A 22,903-nucleotide genomic window follows, 5' to 3' on the forward strand; every position below is an offset into this window, starting at 1 on the left:
TTAAACCTCTGCCTAAAAAACCTAACCTTGATCCTGACGTTCTTAATAATTATAGACCAATTCCTAATCTCCCCTTTCTAAAGTCTTGGAAAGAATAGTATCTGTTCAATTAACTGACTATCTCTCCTGCAATAGTCTGTCTCAATCTGGCTTCAGGTCTCTCCATAGCACTGAGACTGCTCTCACCAAGGTGGTAAATGACCTACTCCGTGCCTCAGATTGTGACTCTTCCTTATCTTACTTGATTTGACTTCATTTGATACCGTTGATCATAATATACTCCTAAACCTAGCAAACTACATTGGCATCTGCGGCTTCACGCTTTCTTGGCTTAAATCCTATTTATCTAATAGAACGCTAGAACAATATTATCTCCAAACATTCTAAAGTTAACTTTGGCATACCACAAGGCTCTGTGCTAGGACCTTTGTTTTTCTCTATTTACATGCTACCTCTTTGCAAACTTTTCCGTAGCCATGATATTAAATTTCACTGTTACGCTGACGATACCCCAATTTACATAACCATTAAACCTTACAACCGTTCACAACTGGCAAACCTAGAATTATCCCTACCCGCTGTCAAAAAATGGATGCGACTAAATGCCAACAACTGAGATGCTAGTTGTTGGCCCAAAAACAAAACAGCATCTTGTTCCGGACGTCACTTTAAATTTTGGGGACTGCTTAATTACCCAGAGTCCCACAGTTAACAAATCTTAGCGTTACATTTGACCCAGCTCTCTCATTCGACTCCCACATTAAGGATATCACAAAGATAGCATTTTCCCACCTTCGCAACATCTCAAAAATCCGTCCTCTGCTAAATATGGCTGATGCCGAAACATTAATACACACTTTTGTTTCTTCAAGACTCGATTACTCTAATGTCTTATTTTCTGGCCTACCTAATTATAGTATTAAAAACCTTCAACTCGTACAAAATGCTGCCACCAGAATATTAACCAGAACTAGAAAAGTCTGAGTATATGTGTTGTGCTCGCCCAGCTGTGTGTGTGTGTGTGTGTGTGTGTGTGTCTGTCTTTCCTCCTTCTCCTTGCTCTAGCGCTTACGTCAGTCGTTGTGAATCGCGTGTTCTGCCCTTGCTTTTGTGGACATTAGCGGCCCCATCTCTCCTCTGCAAATTGCCTCTTCTGCCTCATCTGTCTCTTTCTGTTTTACTCTTGTCATTGTCATTGCCCATGTTCTTGTCACTGTTTTCCCAGCACCTATTGCATACTCGACCATACCAGTGGGGATCCCTCTGTGACACGGCCCGTCCAAGGTTTCTTCCAGTTTTTCCTTGCACTGAGGGTCTAAGGCTGGTGGGGCCCAGTAGGTTAGGCTATGTAGATTACGTAGGCTGTTATGTCTTGCTATAATCTGTTTTTGCGTGTCTTGTTCTTCCTGATGTTTGTCCTATATCATTCTGTTCTATGGTTGATTGTTGATCAGTTAGATCTAGTTAGGCTCATTCTCTGTACAGTCCTTGCTTGTGATAAAGGGCTATAAAAATAAACAAACTTGAACTTGAACTTCTATAGAGTACAAGAGGTGGTGACATCACATGGCATCAACGATCGGGTTTGGGGGTTAGTTACTCTTTAAATGTGTGTTGTTTTTTTATCTAAACCAATTTAAGCTTTTAATTTGCTGTATTAGTTGGCAAACTGTCTGGACAGGAGAAGACATTTGTTGGCTGCTGTACTTATATACAGTATAACAAGAACTATGAGAAGTGTGTCTGAAATGCAGTATCTGGGGAATGAAAAAAAAAAAAAAGAGTAAAAAGGAAATCGTTGGTTGAGTGAACAAGCCAGATCCACCAGCTTTTGACGGAAAAGTTAACCCAGCGACGTTGTTATCCCATGTATGAGTTATAGTCTGCCAGAGAACAGCTGATAGAGAGACATAGAGAAAAGGAGCGAGGGAGATAGAGACAGGGATAAAAGGGAGAAACAGAGGAAAGAAAGACCTGATGACAGAACAAGAGGTACTTAAAACAAAAGATCAAAAGAGAGAAACAAGAATCCATGATCGACAGAGAGAAACACGAGAGAGAGAGAGAGAGAGAGAAGGGGTGAGAGAGCAAGGCCCTGTGCAACACTATATGCCTTAGCCATGCAGAAAACGCTGGAGTAAAAAAGAAAAAAAAGAAAAATATATACCAATAAGTGTCATTGTGCTGATCGCAGCCAAATGAGGCCGAGGGACAGCAAGAAAGAGAGGGACAGAGAGAGAGAGAGAGAGAGCGTACAGTGAGCTGACACAGGTAAGGTGTGTGTGTTGGGTGGGGGATCGGGGTGGGGTGGCCAATATCAACAGAAGCAGCTACACAACCACAACAACTGTCTGCTGCCATCCAGAAGTCAATCCATCACTGATTCGGGTACCTAATCATTTCAAGGTTCACCGGAGTTCAATTTTGCGGAATGACTGCTGATTGAATGTTACGAAAAGAATAGTGAGGGAGCCGGTGTTCCCCAAGCGTGGTTTTTATGTCCGGTCAAGGCTACCGAGCAAAATGCCAGGCTTTTCAGCTACTGTCTGTGTTTCGTTCAACCATTTGGGTTTTGGCAGGCGGTTGTCCCCTGTGGTGCCCGCTTCTCTTGTAGTCAAAGTTGGTCTTTGTTGCACTTGAAAAAGATCCGACATGACTGCAAGAGAGCCTAAACTGATGCTTGGCAGTTGATCTCTGCATGGGCCTGGTGATATGTGCAACATGGAATGCTGTAGGGAGAGACGTGTATAGTTAAACAAGCGGACAAAGCTCCCAGCGCTTTGGGATTAAGGCCCTGATTTTGTTTGTTAAAATGGTAATCTGCAAGATCTTCATTTCAAAAATTTTGTCTCCATCTTCGGTGCCAAGCGCTCATTGCTGTGGTGTTTCTGCACTGCATCACCTGTCAATCCAACAGTGTGGGCGGTACTGTGACGTCTTTCTCCTTGGATTTTTCTGTTGTCGTTTTCTCTTTGTGTAAATTCTTTATGGAACCTACATAAGGCTGGAATGAAATGATGCATCAGTACATGATTTAAAATGTGTTCATCTTCATAGTAATCAGCTTCATCAGGTGGCATTTTGAAATCTCGGTCAATCACTGACAATGAAGAGTAGATTAGGACATTGAGAATTTCAGAAAATGAGAGAAAAATGGACACTTTCCTGGGTCAAGCATCAGCTGAAATCAGTGATTTTGAATGCTTTTGTTATGGCGTGTTCATAGTATTCTGCTTTTTTCAAACTGCCAGCGCCTCTTTTAAATGAACGTCAATGGGGAATGTCTGCAAGGCAGATGGAAGGCAGTCGCTTTGGAAGGTGTCTTTTTAGGCAGAGCGCTTTCTAAAGTTGAGTGACATCGACCATTTTTTTGTGAGACGACCAATCACAAGGAAGGTTTCTTATGAAGCCGATAGTTTATGACAAAAACAAGCAGAAATAAAATGAGAAAGAAACGGTGGAAAAGTTGGCATCAGTTGTTACTCTGATAATAGTCAGTATGGCGCACACTTGCTGTGTTGTGTATTTTCTGGTAACTGTTTGACAGTTGTACGTCAGTACTATTTGCTGATATTAGCGGCTACTGCAGCTGGTCATTATAGAAACAACACAATTATAACCACAAAATGAGGCAACACTTTCTATAAAAAGTGGAATAGTTGTGAGTACATCCTTTGCCTGTCTTGAGTAGTGGCACAGTTTGCGAATGTAGGACAATCCCATTGGCTTCAATGTGCCAGACTAGATTTAATCCATCCTAGAATATTGAATCCATTTCAAATAGTAACTTAGCAAATAGAACTAACCAAGTTTGACCCCACATTGTTGTAGTAAAATGGATTAATTCAGTGGTGGAATCAGGAGATCAGACAGCTGAATACTTTATTTTAATAGAAGTGAATAAAAAAGGGAAAAGGAGGTGATCTCTAAGATTAAGATTGACCTGTCTCACAAAATTTTGTGAAATGAGCACAAACTCTGAAATGCAGATTACATGTTGTGGACATGAATATTGTGATTGCATTCCTGCACCACAAAACGATTATGTGACAATAGCACAAATTGGACAATTTTCACGTGTTCGTAACATGAAAAGGTTAGTTAACGGTTATGTTTATGCAAGTAAAAAAAAACTTTGGTTAAGGTTACAGTTAAAGCACTTTTTTGTGGTAAAACATTCACTTTTACTTGGTATTAGTGTTGGAGTTGGCCTTTCCAAGCTCCAACGAAACCATCAACATAACATGAGACTCTGGAACAGAATTCCGAGCGGCAGTACATTAACGCTAATGCTAACTACTGCAGCCGCGTTAGCATCATGGCTATATATTAGCCCGTTAGCTTTTGTGAGCAGTATTCTACAACGGTAGACACAGCGTTTTATCCCAAGCATCTTACAGCATTGTGAGTGTTTATGTGTACAAACAGTTTTATACCAAGCAGCCTACAGTGTCATCAGTGTTTACTGATAAATTAGTTAGACACGCTTGTTTGACATCATTAAAAGTGCGACGGCAGTAAGTTCACATACAGCGTTAAGGTTAGGCAACGCAAACTTTGGTTAAAGGGACAGTTCCGAGTTTTTGACATCTATTCTTATTTCTGTTCACCTGTGATGTTGTTGCTCGGTAGATAACATTTTCATTTTAAGTCGATACTTTGCCATACTGGACAGGCAGCCCCTGCTAGCAAGCCACAGTTGTAATGGACGTAAATGGGACAAACTTTATTCAGCTCCAGAAACACTTACACAAACTCCACGGTGCACCTAAAGCAAATATAATGCCATGGCAGTCTATCACAGCGGAGTGATACTTGCTGGTAAGCTAGCTGATACAACAAGAAGACACTGTGTATCAGCTAGCCTACCCTTCGTTCATTTCGAGTCAGTACATCTAAATGAATCAAATTTTCGAGTTTTTCGAGCTTTGTCTTAGATTGAGCTATGTCCTGTGTGCCTACACATTAAGTGTTGTGCTTGTTTTAGGCCAGTAGAGGGCAAGGTATCCTATTTAATTGTATTTATTACTTTTAATTGTTTCTCTTTCATTATATTTTAGATGGTGACTTATTAAGTCATACATTATGTTAAATGTTAACAGTTTTTAGTTTTATTGATTGTACTTGTCTATTTATATGGTGAGTGAAGCGCTATAATAGTAGTTTTCAAATTGGTGTGTGTGTGAGGTCAATTATTTGTTAAGAAAAGAATCGGTATGTTTTCGAGCTCGAGAATGATTCGTTCAAAATGATTAGTTCATTATTTTTGGACCAGCACTAATCACAGGCAAGTAGAAAATAAGAATAGATGTCAAAAATTCAAACTATCCCCTAAATGTTTAGCAACTAAAGCAATTTGGTTAAGGTTAGAGTTACGATGTTGGTCAGGGTTAAATAAGAAAAACTCACTATTTCTAGTTGTGTCTCCTCTATGTAATCTCTTCATGGTGGGGAAAGGTAAATGCATGTGTATGAGTGTATTTTAAGACATGCTCATTTCATTAAATTTTATGAGACTGCAGGCTGGCAAAGGTGCCTGATTCTAGTTGAACAGTTAAAATGGGATGGTTTGTATGTCACTCTGTACGCCACACAACCACATATTAGTACAGCAGCATCAGTACATATAAAACAGGACTATTAAGGGAAAGTATGTTTTCTCTCAGTTCAGTATACTGCACGTTAGGGACCGTGGGTGATTGCCATTAAAGCTAAAATAAAATTTTAACAAAACATTATCACTTACTGTATATCACTCATCATCAGCATGAGATTTAAAATCGAACACTGAGCACTGAACTGAACTGAACCAGGACTATTCCTGGGAAAATGTTGCAGGGAAGGAAGAGCACTATGGAGGTAATTAATGAATGTATGTTGCACACCACTCTAAAACCTGCTGGGAATGAAGGCTGGGAGACGACGGTGGAAACAGAGAGGGGGTGGAGAGCAAGAACGAGTCAGAAGATGCTGAATAAGCGAGAATGCTCGGAGCCCCCAGCAGTAGATTGTACCTCAACCACCGCAGTCAGCTCATAACAGAGAAAGAGAGAGAGGGAGGGGGGAGAGGGAGAGAGAGTGGCGAGATGGAGAGACAGAGAGGAAGGGATTAGGAGAGGGAGGGTGATAGCATCAGAAATAGGGATGGGCAAACTACAACAAAAAAAAGTGAAATCTACCTTAACAACCAGCGTTACTGCTAACATACACTCAATATAAGGCCTAGAAAATCTGACAGGGTAAAGATAGAGTCCCACATGACACCGACCCACTCTTTAGCTACGTTCCCTGTAGCACTTGTATCTGGTATGCGATTTGACAATGCTGTGATTTCCCAAACATTGAAGATATGATCACAATTTCAGATTTCAAAATTTTTATCTCACGATACGATTCGATATGCGATATGGGGTTCACGATCTGATACACCCACAATACGATATAGTAAGTAAAAGTTCAATTCCAGCAAAGTATGACTGTGCAGAATTATGTTTATTTCTGAGCAACAAATCTTTCTAGCAATTGTAAACAACAATTTAAAAATGTATTTACAAAGTGCAAATAATATAATTTGGATGGAGAGTTTGTGAAATTGTGATGGTCAAGCATCTCATTTGTGATTACTACAGCAGAATAAAATGCAGCTAATATCGTGATTAATTTTTCTGCTCCACGATACGTATTCACACATTTTTGTATTGCGATATATTGAATTTCGATATATCATCCCATCCCTAATTATTGCTCTATGCGATTCCAATAATGCAGACCTCCCAAGCACCTAAAAAACACTAGCACACTTCTTAAAGGAAAAATCCACCCTAAAACACTTTGCTATGATGTATCTTGCATTTCTGGGCCCATTTTGTTGTTTGGTGGTGTATTTTTCTTATTCCCGCAGATAATTGGCCAAACCTAAATGACATGACAGACGGAGTCTGATAGCAGAACGTTTTTTTAGCTATCAAAAACAACAACAGTAAATGATGATTTTGTTGTCAGTCTCTCAGAATCAAAGAGCAGACTTCTTTCTAGAGCCGCCATTTTGCACCAAGAGACGTTCAACAATCATACAGGGAGATAGAGAGACCAATTTCTCCACTGACAGTAGCCTCAATAGACCAGAATGCAATGCAGCCACAAGACATGTTGCATTTTGAAGGGGTGCGGTCATAGACACACCCCAGTGTTCCAGAACTAGCATAGCAAGCTGGCTATATTTATACAGCCACCTTTGATTGAAAGCAACACGTTCACGCACCTTCTCCGGGGGTTTTCGGAAGGCATTCTGGGAAACGTAGGAAATCACTAACTGAAGTAGAAGCCGACCAGGCAGGTTGAGAGAAAGTGGGTACACCAAAAAAGTTAAACACTTCATCACAAGATAATTGCTGGAACACACGGAAACTGATCATATCTTATAGTAAGAGGTGGATTTTTCCCTTATATAGATGGGACATTGGCATCATTCATAGACCAGAAACTTCCAGATCAGGCACTTTATGCAGACAGCTCACATCCCCTTTCCATCACATCCACCCCAGTAGATAGCCTACGGTCATCTGATCGAAACCCTGAAGCTAAACTTGTTAGGATATACCCACACATCGATCCCACCTGCAAATTGCACCAGCTACTTTGTTTCATATGTTTGGGATTTTCCCCATTGCATGCATTCTGGGAGGCCATGTTTATCTGTCTGAGCGGAGTGTACGGCAGGACTATTGATGCTCAACCCATTACTGCCTTGCCTGGAGTAAAACCAGAGAATGGGGATTGGTCAATTTACAGCATTCACAACACTGCTGAAATCTCTCAGTTGTCAAGGGTCCAGGCCTTCATGTCATGTTAGGCATGTTTAAAGGTGTTGGGCCATATTCATAAAGCTCCATGGTAACAGCATCACGGTGCACAGAATCGGTGTAATGTGAACTTATTCATAAATTTAGTGGGGATGAAGGAGCCACATTACCGCTGCCTTATTCTCAGCCAATGAAAGTCAATATGTGAACTAAGTCTTATTTGAACAGCTCCTCTGATGATCCAGCCTGTGTCAGCTGCAGGAGTTAAAGCAAAAAAATAAAAAATAAAAATCTCATGACAGAAACGTGTCTTGTTGGGTAAGTCAACGTCTGCTTTTCTGTAAAACAGAAGTCAGAAGTGGAAGAAATAAAGTCAGAATTGAAGGATAAAAAGTCAGAATTCTGAGAAATAAAGTCAGAATTTTGAGAAATAAAGTCAGAATTCTGAGAAAGTCAGAATTGTGAGATATAAAGTCAGAATTGTGAGAAAAAGTCAGAATTCGGAGATATAAAGTCAGAATTCTGAGAAATAAAGTCAGAATTCTGAGAAAAAAAACAATTGAGTTTTTATTTTATTGAGTGGTGGGAATGGGCTTCCATACTCTTCCCCTCTAAAAGTGACACTGACTTCAATATAAATCATAATAGCCTATCATTCGTCAACCAATAAGTATTTGTCAACCAATAAGGAAAAAAATCCATTATCAACAAGATTTATTTTGGTGACTGCTCATGCAATCTGACACCTTGATTCCATTCAAAAGACACATCGTAATTTAGTATGTACTATCATCACCACAAAAACTGCATGGTTTCTTTCTGCATGGTTTCTTTCGCAATTGTATTAGGAGTTGTGGTGTTGTGGTGAGCATTAGTATATAAGAAGTCACTCAATATTAATATTAGGTGTATTAGGTATTAGATGAATAGGCAGTAAGCTATAGTAGGTAGATGAGATCCTCAATCTCAGAGGATGGGAGTTACAAATAATAACTAAAAAAAAAAAGCTGCAGACAACGACATCACTTGACTGTGATTTCAGTTCACTATGCTGCTGTTGGGGGGATTGTTGCATTGCAGTGTTGGGCAACTTTACTTATCTCTGGCAACTAAAAGGTGTCAAATGATCGTCTGTCGGACAACGTTAAAAACACACAGGATATACTGTATGTATATAAGATATATTTCATTATTTACTGAACTTTTATGTAACTATGTGAATGTTTATATATGTATATGCATATATGATTATTCCTGTATTTTCATATATTGGTCAGACTATTCTGTCTACTTTACATAGTTTGTTCTTCTATTGCTATGTTCATAGTTTTTTTTCTTCCCTTTCTGATGTTTCTACATGTTTATGTTTTGTGTTTTGTTATTTTTGTCTAATAAAATAAAAAATAAAAAAATCCACATAGGATGATGTGAAACTATAAGGCTCCTAACATCAATATGGTCAGAGTGAGCAGAACATAACGCATTAAAAACAAAATTTACCGTTAAGAAGGAGACTATCTAGATGGCAGTCGCTTGTGGAAAATACCACATTACCTGCTGTTATTTGTCTGTTTCCCATTTCAGTGTATTGCAGATTTTCAGGGTCTTAATCTTTGGTAGGCTAATACCAGTGACCTTCCATCATTCATAGCGGAAAATCCAAGAACTCGGAGTAAATAAATGCAGGCAGTGACTTTTTCATATCAAAGACCCCCAGTTTAGTCCACATTAGAGCCACGGACCCCCATTTGATGAGATTTTGTCTCTCGGACCCAAATCTGAGAACGTTTTTATTGTTAGATATGATTTTGTCCAGAATTCCAAGACTATCTGTATTGTAGGTGGAGAGATATCAGTGAAATAACAGTCATTCTTCTACATTCCCTAATTGTGTTAACGTCTTGTAAATGAAATAATGGGCAAGTTTAAAAATTCATCAGTTTGCTGGGGGACCCCCTCAAGGACCCCTGGTGGTCCCCAGACCCCACGTTGAGAACCACTGATTTTCAGCTTAAATATATTGGGAAATTCATGGGATGAGTAGATAGATTGTATTCACTATGCTGGAGTACTTTAACTTTTAAATCTCAACATCCAGTGGTAAATGCCTAGGGTCGCATTCATGTTAACTAGCTAAGTGCACATTCTTATTTAACCAGACAGAATCAGCAGGCTTGACTACAAATACTCCAGCGTGCATCAGTGTTTCCCTCCATATTTCTTTTATGAAAGGTGCAGTTGTGGGTATTTTAGATTTCGGTTCAATGCCCATTCCTGTATTGGTTCACATTCTGTAGTAATGTCTTACAGTGGTGGCTACCCGCTGTTGAATGAATAGTGAGGAAACATTAGTGTGCACTCCACTGGGGAAGCCTCACCCTGATGAGGTCCACTCACATACTAGACACATCCTCCTTTTCTCTCCATCTCTCTGCCTTCCCTTCTTGGCCAGGGGAAAGAAAGAGGGAGCATACTTTATAGTGACAGGCAGAGCGGCCAAATACCAATAGAGAATACATCAGCTTGGCAATTATTGGATTATCTCACGCTGATATCATTACCGCCAAGCATTCACTCCAATCATTGATTGCATTTTTCAATTTACTTCACCATTAATGCGAGTGGCCCGACTGAACAATCTTCTGATGAGTCCACGGCTCAGTCGATAAGTCCCGCCCCGCATGTGCCTATGACAGGATTTGTGTGTGTGTGTGTGCTGACGTGCGAGCATGTGTGTGTTTATGCACGCGCAACAAAGTGCATTTTATGGAACACTTACAGAAAATCAAACCAGTTTCTCATTCTCTCCATTACTTTAAGGGCTACCAATCACATCCGGCAGGGCAGAGAGGAACAGAGTGGGCCGACTGATTTTGAAAAATGGACCCACAGGCAAAGTGAATCGTAGCCTTTATATGCTTCAAGTCAGTATTCAGTGGGGCTCTGTGTGTTGAACAGGGCTAAGTTACACCGTGTGATGGTTTGTGTGAAAACCCAAATCGCATGTAATTTCTCTGGCCTTGGACAATTCATGCTTTTCGAACATTTAAGGCACTTAGCTGACACTCCCATTCAGAAAGAATTACAATGAGCGCAATAGCAGAATAACCTTCGAATCCTGGACCAAAAACATCATTACAAGCAATAGTTGAAAGAGAAAGAGCTTCAGTGCGAGCATAGAATGTAAACATAGAATGATTATGCGAGAGGGAAGTGATAGGAAAAGAAATACAAAATAAGAGATAAGGAGAGAGGTAGGTTATTTCTATGAGAAGAAATTAGGCAAGCAGAGGAGAAAGATGTTAGGATATCATTCAGTGGAGAGAGGTACGTCTTTAGATGTGAGGTACTGCTTGAAAAGATGTGGTTTCAGCATGATGGAAGATGGGGAGCGAGTCTGCTGGTCTGACTGGAGTGGGAAGGTCAAAGGTCATTCCAGCATTGGGGTACCAGGAGGGGGAAGAGTCGAGACCAGTACAGAGCGAGCAGTCAATGTGCTGCATAGACATGCGTTAGGTAGCCTGGCCAGAGACTGTATTATATATAGAGACAGTACACTCTATCAGTTTTGAATGGGAAAATCCATAATGCTAAAGATGGCGGCTCCGACAACGTAAGACGTGTTGTCAGTTAAAGTGGCCAGGCGACACACCTTTGTGTGCAAATCATGAAGAAAATCCGCCAAGCATTCTTTCAGGTTTACGAAAAGACAGAACTTTGCTATTTACGGCAACTCACCTAAGTTGGGGGCAACATCAACCGTCTCTTCCAGCAACCATTTTATTAATATAATAATAATTTAATAACATGATATTCTCAGATATATAACCATCAGCTCCCTATTGTGGACTGCATGCATGACATGACTGTTGACAGGTGGTACAGTGACAAATGTATGACTGCCGCAAACCAGATTTGTCTTGAATGTCGTAATCTTACCATTTCCTGAAGCAGTGGATGGCGCATGCGTACAAGCATCGGTAAGTGGAAAAAATAGCTTTTTCTGTGATAACTGACAAATTTTAACACTCCATGTTGTTAATAATTCATCAGTTTTCGTAAATATCTAATGCAAATGATTGTATGTGTGAAAGAACTTTAGATATGAGCGGTGATTGGACTGCCCTGATGTAATTCCTGACCAATCAAAGCAAGGAGGGTGATTGCGTTATTGCAAAGCGCTGCTTGCCTCACATTTCAAAACATGATGGCTACCTACCACAAATCAAAACAATCATTTCTGTTGGCTCTGTGAAGTATTTTATGCGTGAAAAAAGATATTTGTGTTGTTAAAATCACTGCACAAACGAGAAAATATGTATTTACTATTTATATGTAACTCATCCACTGCAACACCATAGTCTGTTCCTGTACATCGCAGAATGTAGCATCTCCCTCCGCTTATCATTCTGCGACCAGCTTCAGGGCTCCCAAACCCGAGTGAACAATGTCCATTCAAAATATCATCCTCTCGACTGACCCCGAGCCCACAAATTGAATAATTCAATCAAAATACCAGAGCATGCCAGTGATCGGATCACCCACCTTTGACAAGGAGTCGAAAAATTCAAACAAAGTAGGCGTGCTTAACATGCAGAAACACACTAACGATTCTGAGAAATAACAAACATAAACACAGGTGCTTTGGAGGGCTGGAGCCAGGCTATGTGTTGGGTGCTTTTGGGGTTGATTTTTGGAGTATCCATTGGCCCAGTAGGACTGCACTGGAGAGCTGCACCAAGGCAAGCAAGATGTCAATAGCTCCATAGTGAAGTAAATTGGTGAGACTTTGATCAATTGGTATGATGGAAAATGATGGAACAATAGGGTGCAGATCAAAAACGGACAGAGTTATGCAGTCTGAATCAAGTCCCTATTCTCTATTCACCAAGGCCAGGAAAGTAGGAGTACAAAGCAATAACCAATGAGAGCTCGTTCAGCAGCAGTATGAACGTCAAACAATTCACAGTCTAGCTCTTGTCTCCCCAACCATTCTCTCCTCCAAGTTGAGCGTCTAGCCCTCCTTTTCTTGGCACAAATGAGTGCTCACACAATAAAAACTGTGAGCTGTTCTTCCTTAGCAAGATGCACTTTAACACAACCAGGTGAAAATCAAAGTCATGTTTGGCATTTGTTTTGGTGAGACGGCAGGGTATAGAGATCCCTCATGACTAAATCCAAGTGAAGAATCTTTCACTGTGTGACCCTCCCATCACTACAAGAAAGAGGGTTGTTTAGTAGTGAGCACTACAGAGATCTCAGTCATGTAGTGTGCGCCTGGCTTTAGGCAACACTCTTAGTTTTGGCATGGCTTAACCCAAACAAGTCCAAATAAAACACTACATGACCTCAGTGAGTTAGGGATTGCTAGCAGAGATTGGCATTCTTAAGAATTTTAATACCTGAGATTCCTTCTTTTTGTACATTTGCTGTTTGGGCTTATTTGAACAGATATATGAAAAATCTTCAAAGGCCTCCTCCAGTGACTTTATCAGCCCATTCATATTTCCAAGTTTATTTGAAAAACAATTAATTTCACCAGTCTCAATAAAAAATCAAAATGGTAGACGAATCAGCGTAACACAGTTGTGCCAGGTTTAATTGTGAGGAATCTGTTAGCTATTCTGAATTGTAAACCAATCATTTATTTGCAAGGCCTGTTGGAACATGATCATATTGTTGGCGAGGTCACTGGATTATATTTGTGAAACATTGTGATATTGTATGAGTTTATTTTACCAATAATTCAAGGTGGTTTCTTTGATCATTTCTAGGTACCTGCACTATCTTGATACCACTGAATTGGCAAATAATGTTCATTTTATAACATGAATGGGACAATAGATTGAATTTGAATAGGACAATAAATTGAATTTCATTTACAACAGATTGCAAAAATGTTTAAACATCAAAAGATGTGTCAAAAAAATGGGACAATAGATTGAATTTGAATAGGACAATAAATTGAATTTCATTTACAACAGATTGCAAAAATGTTTAAACATCAAAAGATGTGTCAAAAAAATATAAAACAATCCAACATACCATCAAAACCAATCCAACCGTACAACCATAGAAAAGAGTTACAGTTGAAAGCATCTTTATCATTCCAGCCATATAGACAAAGCAAAGCCATATTCACAGACACAAAGGGGATGGATAATTTATTTAGATCAAAGGTGGGAGTGGGTTTGTGACTGGAAGGTCGCTGGTTTGAATCCAAGGACCTGGGATGTGGGAGGAGTGTGGGTGAGGAAAGTGAAGTGCCCTTGAGCAAGGCACTGAACCCCCAACTGCTCCAGTGGACCTCCTCGGTGGCCACCAGGAGAAGATTATGCTTGTACCAGGCAGCAACCAGTGCCCAACAGTAGAAGACTGTGGTGGTACTGGTCAGCTCCCAATGACTGACAGTAGAAGACTGTGGTGGTACTGGGCAGCTCGCAGTGGCCGACGGTACAACACGATCTCATAAAAAGTTGTGAAATGAGCATGAACTTTGCAATGCAGATTTACATGCTGTGGACACAAATTATGTGAAAATTACGTTCCTCCACCATGACTTGGATTCTGTGACAACAACGTGGTTGAGAACCACTGCTCTACAGGACATCCCAAATGCAGGTGAAAAATATCTGGTGGGAAGCTTGAGGCCATGCAACATACAACGCTTGCAGGTCAGTTAAAGACTACAGCAAGTTCACCCCAATGGATAGTTCTTCAGTTGCCGTCCCTAACCCTAACCTGCAGACTCTTGGGCCTCCATGGCACATGATTGAGAACCACTTCTACAAACCCTTTCACCTTGGCATGATGGCATCTGAAGAACCAGTCCAGTAGGGCCAACTTGCTGCAGTCTTTCTCTGACATGAGAGTTGTATTTGCATGTTACATGACCACAAGCTTCCAAGCAGAAAATATGTCCTACCCAAGCGGCCAAAACCATGGGTGAATTTTGAAGCCAATACGGAAGTGGTGGCAGGCAGTGATTCCTCTAACGTCCGCTAGGGGCCGGCTCCAAGAAGACTCCAAACAGCCCAACTCCATGCAAGTCAATGAGACCACAACCCAACTTCTTGCTCAAAATATCAAAAAGTCTTCGACAAGAGGTTAGGGTCTCAGTAGCTATTTTCACTTCTTCTAATGTGTCCTTCAGAAACCTATGGGTGACATCACACTCACTATGTCCATCTTTTTTTACGGTCTATGGTCCTACCTGCATCTCACGTGTCCAGTGTAGAGTGTCACAGGCCATAGCCGACTGTGTTCACGAGCTACAACTCAGCTACCCCGATGCACTGGCAATAGTGCTCGGGGACTTGAATCAGTGTCACTTGGAGACTGTGTTACCTGGGTTCGAACAGTATGTTAAGGACCAAACCAGAAAAGACAATATCCTGGACAAGTGTTTTGTAAATGTTAAAGGCGCTTATGTGTCTAAGTGTAGGCCACCCATACTAAATTCTGATCATAACGTTGTGCACATGATCCCAGTGTATAAGACCAAACTCAAGAGAAGTAAACCAGAAAAGAAAGTGATAAGGACATGGACAAATGAAAGTAGGGAACAACTGAAAGCCTGTTTTGAGTGGACAAACTGGGAAATCTTTCAGGAGGGTTCACTAGATGAAATGACTACAGTTACAAATGATTACAGTAATTTTTGTGTACAGCTGGTTGTCCCCACTAAGGAGATTAAAATCTATCCAAATAATAAATCATATGTAACTAAGGACATAAAAAAAGTTATAAATACAAGGAAAGTGGCTTTCAAAAACAAAGATTCTGGAGCACTTAAACAGACAGAAAAAGAGCTGAAAATCAGATTGAGGGAAGCAAAACTGGCACATAGACAGTTTTTGGAAGATGCCTTTAAAGCCAATAACCCCAAAAAGGTGTGGGATACCATGAAAACTATGACAGGAATGTCATCTCCAATTAAACCTATCGTGACGGACAATGAATTTTGTTTTTCTAATGACCTAAACACTTTCTTTACCAGATTTGAATCACTAGATAATTCTGTTAAGTGCACCGAAATACTTAAAACCACTATACCTGCTACCTCAGACAGAATTGTCATCACTGTCGAAGATGTCAGGAAAACATTTCGGTGTACAAATACCAAGAAAGCTGCTGGGCCGGATGAATGCAGTGCTTTTATTTTGAAGAACTTTGCAACTGAGCTGGCTCCAGTGTGGCAACCAATCTTTCAGGTTTCCGTGGACACACACACTATCCCTCTGTCATGGAAAACTTCGCATATAAAACCAATACCCAAAATTCCAAAAGAACATAAGGACTTTAGACCAATAGCCCTTACCTCAGTGATTATGAAATCTCTTGAAAGAATTCTGCTCCGATATCTTGTCAGTACAACAAAAGACAAACTTGACCCATATCAATTTGCTTATAAGCAGGGTTGTGGTACAGAAGACGCTGTTGCCACTTTGGTTCATATCATTTCTAAACATTTAGACAAACCCAACACCTATGCAAGAGCCCTCTTTCTGGATTTTTCGTCGACTTTCAACACAATACAAGCAGACATTTTGGTGTCAAAAATGGTCCAGCGGGAACTGAATCCCTATTTGATTCATTGGTATGCCTCTTTTCAGTACAGATTGTAAAGGTGAACAAAACCCTTTCATCTGCCATCAAGACCAATGTTGGGGCCCCCCAGGGTTGTGTGAGTTCAGCCATGCTTTTCACTTTTTATACCGACGACTGCCGTACAGATACACCAAATCAATATATTTTAAAGTATTCTGATGATACAGTTCTAATATCTCTGTCTCAGGCAACCCTGGGCTGCACCAACTTGGCATGAACAAAGTGGTCGAGTAGAGTGATAATAATGCTCTTGAGATTAACACAAAGAAAACGGAAGAGATTGTATTTGGCTCACCGTCTGACTCTCATAAAGTTTCTATTGTTATCCATAATGAAAAAATCAATCAGGTATCTTCATATAAATACTTGGGTGTAATGATAGACCATCTGTTATCTTGGAAAGACCACATTGAAACTGTCTGTAAAAGGACAAAACAAAGAATTTGGTTTCTTCGCCGCCTTAGGTCTTTTGGGGCAAGTAGACAAATTCTTCTTTTGTTTTTTACTTCTGTGATTATGAGTGTTCTACAGTATTGTAATAATACATGGTACAAGTGTTTGTCCACTACTTTAAAGTCAAAACTGCTCCACCAAATAAAAATCTGCTCAAAGATCGTAGGCCAATCACTTGAGAAACTATGAATCAGCCTACCATAATAACATATTAAGGCTGGCCAACAACATCGTCTCTGACCCCGACCATGTCCTGAACAGCGAATACAAACTGTTACCATCAAATCGGAGATATAGGGTTCCACGATTTAATAGGGTTAGACTGAAGCACTCTTTTGTACACCAGTCAATCCTAAAATTAAATCTAGAGCTTAATCCCAGATCAAATGTATGTTGAAGGGCCTTGAATATTGTCTTTTGTGATTGTAATGATATGTTGAATGTATGTATCTTTGTGTCCTGTCTTAATTTTTGTCTTTTCTGTGATGTTGCAAATGGAGCTGCTGTGATGCAAGAAAAATTTCAGACTGGATCTGACAATAAAGTATTATCATCATCACTTATAACTCTGATCAGGTCTTGATCTGACGGTGCAGTATATGGCAATGGTTGAAATCCATGATGCTTTCTGGGTCTGTAAAGAGTCCAATCACTAATCCCTAAGCATAAAGCAATTCTCTGCTAGGTCATTTCAAGGGACACACATTGGGAGATCTGCTCTAATAAAATACTGTACTGCAGACAGCCAGTTGAGGTAGTTAGAAGTACCAGGAAATTATTGGTGTCACAAGCTCTCAGCAGGGAACAAAATCATGTATATAAGGACTCCAATGCATTGGCACATTTCCTATTTCTTGGCTCCTCAACAAGTCTTGAAAGAGACAGAAATGTAGATATGCTTTGGGTGTGATCAGGAAGCTCTCTATACAGCCTTGCCTGGACAAAGCTGTCTGATGCTTCTCTTTATATTTCCCTAATGCATTGCAGGGCACTGTTACAGAAATGTGCAATATCCTTGTCATTGCTCTGTGCCTCAGACTGCACTTGAGAAGCTGAACTCAAATCTAAAAAGCAATACTATGTGCCTATAATATGCCTATAAGCATTAGATTAATGGATGCTTCATTAAGCGAATAAGGAAGCAATGTATGGTACTCAAGGAAATCAGTGAACGAAAGTGATTTTTGTATGAATGCTATGGGGAAAAGTTTGGTGTGAAGGTGTGAATGCCAGTGTCATTGTGTGTGAGTGAGTTGTAGATGGCCTCTAATGCAGTTGCAATGCTTCATCTTGTCCCTACTGTCATGTTTATCAATGCAGGGTTTTAAAGGTGCAATGAGTAAGATTTTTACTGACCCACAGCGCAGAATGTCTTGTGGTGGAGGAGATAAGTTCTAGCATTGTTGTAGCAATTCCTACTGGTCGCCAATAGATGTCATAGATTACTTAATGCCCCTTTAAAAAACACACCAGTTATATCATGGGAAACAATCTGAACTCAGTCATATTCAAATGCTGATGATGCCCATGACATAGCCTACTTAATATAGTGGGGACAATTCTGAGTCAGTGTGAATCAAAGCATAGGTTGATGTTTTGAGATGTAGTCTGTTTCTTCGTTAAGCACTTGTCACATGATGACAGTAACATTTCCTATCCATGGTAGCATTGTTAGCATTTCTCAAAAAACTCTGATATCACTGCTTGCTGTAAATATTAACGATTACAATCAAACTAACAAGGCTAACAAGTTAAATGAAGTGCAAGTGCAGAGACAGTGGCTTTGCATTTCATCTCAAAAATGAAATCCAGGTAGAAATCCAAAATGTCTTGGTATTAAACTGCCATTCCTCATTGACCAGCAGGCCCAACATAGAGGGATTAACGCACCCTCTAGCAGCCATGTTGGAGGTCCACAGCTCTTGGGCAACAGTGGCTGTGAACAGTTGATTGTGTTTCTAAACATACGACATGGCTGTCTCAACAGAACTCAACATACATTGGATAATTTCTGTGCCGGTTGTCACTGGGAACTAAACATTTTGCCACTGATAAATCTGATCAATTTTGTGTATAGCTAATGTCAAATAGCTAACCATAGTATTTGGTCAGCTAGCCAACTCTGTCTTGTAACCACAACTGATTTACGCACTAATGAATCTCGTAGAATCTAGTAGAGTCTAGCAAGTAAGCATCAACAACAGTGTCTTTGCGAAATGAGCCTGCTAGCTAGTTAGCTAGCTAACAGTTTGTTCAGGTTAACTGAGCTGACTCTTCTCAAGCTACAACTCAGAGTGTTTTGGAGTAGAGACTAGGGCTAAAGACAAGACAGTTTACTGTGTCACAGTAACCAGTAACCATTTGGAAACAAATCCACCTTATCACACTATTCACTTTTTGCTTATAATGTTACTGAATGGACCCAGCTACACCCACACCACAACAATCTTTCAGGTATATCTCTGTTCTCTTCCGATCATTTGCACAATTGTCCAGTGGATCTCCTTGATGGTGCCAGATGTGCTTGATAGGAGATTTGTGACACAACTGCAAAGCTAGCTAGCTGTTGTTTGCAGGAGTGATGTGAGCATATTCTCCAAGCAAGCTTGTGGCTAGACAATATTGAGGCATGAACCGTTTCCTGATAACACTCTTAGTCATTGACGAGTAAAGATGTTAATTAATGCTGTACATAATTCATGGAACCAAGACAAGTGATGGCCGCTGATGGGTGAGAGGCGTAAGAAAAGGTCTCGGTAACGAATGATTAGCAATAAATTACTTCCCCTCACTCTCACACAAAATGCCACACAATTTAACACTTATTCATTCATTTTCTCTACACCCTTGGTCCTTTTCAGGGTGGTAGGGACGGCTCAAAGCCTATCCCAGCATGCATTGGGTGGAAGACAGGGAGACACCCTATACAGGTCACCAGTCCATCACAGAACTAATACAGATAGACAGACACTCACATTCATACCTATGGGCAATTTAGAGTCTCCAATCCATCTGACTTGTGTCAGTTTACATTACTACCAACCATTTTCCAAAGCATACCATACTTTTTGTAGATTTTTTAATGCGCTTTTCCTCTCAGGAAGCCATTCATTTCCATGAATTTTGTTACCATACGAAAATCAACTTGGAGAGACTTGCTTGAGATAGGTAATCCATCACAGTGAACATCCTGCCCAGGATCATTTTTGTCTTCTTGTGCATTCATGCGCTGGTAAGCTCTGACTTCCAGGACCTCTGAAGAAAAACGAATATACTGCTTGGTAGTTATAACTTTTTTTAAGCAAGAAGCAGCCAAATCCACTTCATCCTTTACATGATGTCTATGTTTGCTTATCATTTTTCTTCTGGGTTTGATTTTCCAACAAAATATCATCGAATGCAATGCTGTTTAGTCCCGGATGTCATACGTGTGTGTTTGTGTGTGAGTATTTAAAATGTTTTGATTTTTAGGGGACATTTGTGCTTTATTGGATAGTTTACAGTGGAGAGACTGGAAAAATGGGAGTCGAGAGTGGGATGAGATGCAACAAAAGTCCCAGGCCGGGTCTGAACCCAGGATATTGCGGGTACATGTACATGATATGCACCTCAGCCATCTGACCCACTAGAATGGCCAAAATCTTCTGATTTTATAAGTATATTTAAGTACAGTTTTCAAACGGTAGATTCATTTTTGTATACAACTCTTCTAGTGTTCTTCACTTGATCTGCCAGCAGAGGCAAGTGATTGTCAAGCACCTCACCTGATGATAGATAAGCACATCATATTAACCACAGCGTAGAATTTGCATCTCTAAACTCAACACTGTCCTCATAACACATTGTTTTGTCAGATGCAAGCTAGTGCTGAGTGGAGTTTCATAACTGCGAGACGCCACAATACAATTCCCATAACCCCTTAGGGCCCTGAAGTCACCACAATCCTTCACACGCTGAAAAACAGCGATATCACAGTGGCAAAGTGAGTGAGGTGTGATGACACTGTTTAAAATTAAGTGGCTAATTTGCCATACACAGCCATAATGTGCGAATGACTTGCATGCGAAGGTCTTGTGGCTCTGCAAGTGTGTGTATGTAAGCACATACTGCATAAAACCAACAAAATCATGTACCGAGGGAATATACAAAAACACATAAAGCAGTATGTTTAGCCAAGTATCAATAGTGCGGTTATTTTCTTATAATTTGTTAGTATAAAACCTCAGTTCGGTATGTGTTCTAAGTTTGAAAACTGAATATTCCAACTGTGGTTTGAGCTTTCAAACATCATTTCGGCACCTCATTCCTTCTACACAACATGGTTTGAAATGATGGGGGTTTTATTGCAGCTTGCTAATGTGAGAATATTACTATCCTGCACTGTTTATAAGACAAACACCACTACAAGCCTTTGGTGAGTTGAAGAGAAGGTGTAACTTTCCGAGCCCAACATACTCTTCAAGGCAAACAGAACGATCCAAATGTCACTGGTTACCTGCTCTCAGAACAAAGCATTCCCTCTCCTCTCTTTCTTTATCTCATCGTCCTCCATTCCTTTTTATGCCGTTGGCAAGAGGACAGCGACAGATAGATGAAAGAATAAAGAGAATGGAGGGAAGAAGAGGGAGCTAAACAGAGCAAAAGAGTGATTAAGGGCGACAGTGGAGAGGAAGCAAGAGAAAGTGAACGAGACAGAAATATAAAGAGAGGGAGGCATTTTGTCTAAGGCAAGAGATAGATAGGGAGGGACGGAGGGAGAAAGGAAAAAGAGAAGAGCTTGTCCTCTGCTGTTGCGCAACTCTGTGCTTCAGAGGGAGAGAGAGATGGAGAGAAGAGGTGGGAAGAAAGAGAGAGAAACTGTAGCGACAGAGAGAGCAGTCCATTGTCGCAACTGCACAGCCTGCCCTAATCACTTATCCCGCCTTTGCTCCACAAAATGAAGTGAAAAATTACTTTTCACCTTGTTTGCTGATTTCCCATGTCCTAATGTATACCTATGTAACAATAAATGCCATTTTCTCATATTTTTTTATGGCAAAACCCTATTACTTTTCCGTCCTGGAAAACTTATTTTTAGTGGTTGCTGCATCGCGTACCAGTTAAGTGAACATAAACAAGACTAAGAGGCTGTTTCAACTGGAAACACATCAAAGTATGGAAGCAGGAGGGTGTCAAAATGCAATTTGATGTTGTCTTAAATTATCAGTATTGGTTAGTTGGTTTCACTACATGTAACCATACTAGTAGTTTAACTAAATTGTGCAGTAGCGTAGTGGCAGTTTTATTCAATTCAAATGTGGATAGTGTTCTTAGTAGTTCATTACTTTTTTGTCATATTGAGGTATAGTTAGCTACTGCAACTACCAACTATTTCTGGCTATAAAACAATTAACAGAATTGTTAATTCCAGAACAGAAACCAACGCATTGATAACTTTTAGCAATCAAACTTTTTCCAAAGCCCTCTACAGATTGCATTAGTATTACCAGGTGATTCCATTTTGCCCAGGCACATCGGTAATTTCAGTCAGTCATGTGGATGATGAAATAATTTACTGGAGGAATCCATGGACTTGCCCATGCGAATGTGTCACACAACGTCACCCACAGAAACTCTCTTCAAGTGGCTCCATATTTTTGTAACACCAGACACAGCAACTCCTGCACTCTTTACCACTTATATTCTATTTGTATGCTTATGTTGTGTTTGTCTTTTTCTCCTGCTGAATCCTATTACTTTTGCTGCTGCAAAAATCTAATTTCCCCAAGGAGATCATTAAAATTTCATCTAATCTAATCTAACGAGTGACACTGCTCTACCTGCCACTGGTTACTTGCCACTACATCTTGTAATCCTTGAATATGCAAGTTGATAATTGCATGAAACACCAGATGTCGATCTACACAGGATTAAAATGACCCCAGGATGTCAGAGTCAACTCAAAATACCGTAGGAAATTTCAGTTGGAATTTTTACTGGGTAAACTGAGAAAATTACTGACATGTTCATTCTGGACAGGATCAAATTATTGTGGACAT

The sequence above is a fragment of the Centroberyx gerrardi genome, chromosome 7 (assembly GCF_048128805.1).
Source record: "Centroberyx gerrardi isolate f3 chromosome 7, fCenGer3.hap1.cur.20231027, whole genome shotgun sequence".
In the NCBI taxonomy this organism is placed as follows: Eukaryota; Metazoa; Chordata; class Actinopteri; order Beryciformes; family Berycidae; genus Centroberyx; species Centroberyx gerrardi.